Source organism: Propithecus coquereli, unplaced genomic scaffold, assembly GCF_000956105.1.
Source record: "Propithecus coquereli isolate 6110/MARCELLA unplaced genomic scaffold, Pcoq_1.0 Scaffold161, whole genome shotgun sequence".
Classification (NCBI taxonomy): Eukaryota; Metazoa; Chordata; class Mammalia; order Primates; family Indriidae; genus Propithecus; species Propithecus coquereli.
In genome coordinates, this window is record NW_012140636.1 from 1,736,603 (window position 1) to 1,738,133 (window position 1,531).

General features: G+C 38.5%; 1 protein-coding gene across 1 annotated transcript in view; it reads right to left on the reverse strand.

Moving 5' to 3' along the window:
- ADH1C (alcohol dehydrogenase 1C (class I), gamma polypeptide) overlaps window positions 1-1,531 on the reverse strand; it is a 149,924-nt gene that overhangs the window by 137,273 nt on the left and 11,120 nt on the right. The gene's annotated exons all lie outside the window — the stretch shown is intronic.

Consider the following 1,531-nt stretch of genomic DNA (forward strand, 5'->3'; position numbering starts at 1 on the left):
CTATAGCCTTGTAGTATAGTTTGAAGTCTGGTAAATTGATACCTCCCATTTTGTTTTTATTGCCTAGGATTGCTTTTGCTATACGGAGTCTTCTCTGGTTCCATACAAAGCGTAATATTATTTTTTCTATATCTGTGAAAAATGCTATTGGTATTTTAATAGGGATTGCATTGAATCTGTATATCACTAGGGGTAGCATAGACATTTTAACAATGTTGACTCTGCCGACCCACGAGCATGGTATGGTTAGTTCTATCTCCTCTCATAATGAAAGTGTTGTGGATGTTCTTAATATAATTTAAATTTACAGCTTCTAAATGTCAGCCTTATTTAGGGGTCCAGGTAGAGGCTTCAGTGAGTCCATGGTGTAATTAGGATCATGTGTCCCGATTATTTTTTTGGCAAAGGTGAGTGTCCTCTTGTAAAGAAGGCTGAGTGGCTCTGATCCTTCAGAGTTGCTGTAACCAACATAATTTGCTAGCCAACCCCTTAACATAAAAAGCAAAAAACAAAAAACAACAACTTAAAACCTACCTCTTTCCAGCACGAAGCAGGTCAAATCCTTCATTTATTTTTTCAAAAGGCAAAACATTGGTTATTAATGCATCCAATGAAAACTTCTTAGCCATATAATCAGCCACAAGTTTGGGAACAGACTCTTTACTCTTAAAGCCTGTAAAGAAGACAATATCATTGTTAGATTCAGCCAAGGGTAAGGAGGAGAATTGGAGAGAAGACTTTCCAAATAAGATTAAGATGAAAGTTTCTAGAAAGTGCTGCATTCCTGAGACTGCTATTACTGAGGTTACTGAGAGACAGAGTGCTTTGACAGATATCCTTTTGCAGTGCTTTGACTTTTTCAAAAAACTTCCAAGATAAACAAGGATCCTTAGTTATTAGATGGCTCATAGAGAAATTATAGTGCAGATGATTATGCCCAAAGTGAAGAAGCAAATTTAGCAGGTGTCTAAATTTGGACAATGAGTGTAGACATGAATTATAGATTAATGTGTCCCACAGACTTTCTGTGTCCTATTAGAACTTTGGTGTCTTATGCCATCACTAGTATAAAAGGGGTCCTAGTTAGTTTATGGGGACACTAGAAAATTCTGTCTTGGGACCTTCTGTCTTCCTTCATTCCACATCTAGTTGATTTGGAGCCTACAGATGCAATAGGAGTTTTGATTAAGTTTTGACCACGTTTCTTTCCAAAACCTCGCCTTGTCACTTGTAAAAGGGGAGAGATTCTGAGGTTAATGACAATTTGGCCTTTAAGCGTTAAGTACATACCTCCAAAAACACCTCCTTTCCAGGTGCGTCCAGACAGTAGCAGTATAGGGTTCATCGAGAGGGTTTGAGAACCTGGAGGTACCCCTACAACGACGCTTGTGCCACATGCCTCATGGCAGCATAACAGGGCAGCCATCTGGAATAAAATCAACACTTAGTGTCCTTAAAGTGAACTCTCTGATAGTCTCTACTTGTGATGCACAGTATGATGTCATATTGATTTAGCTAGATTGTGAGTGTG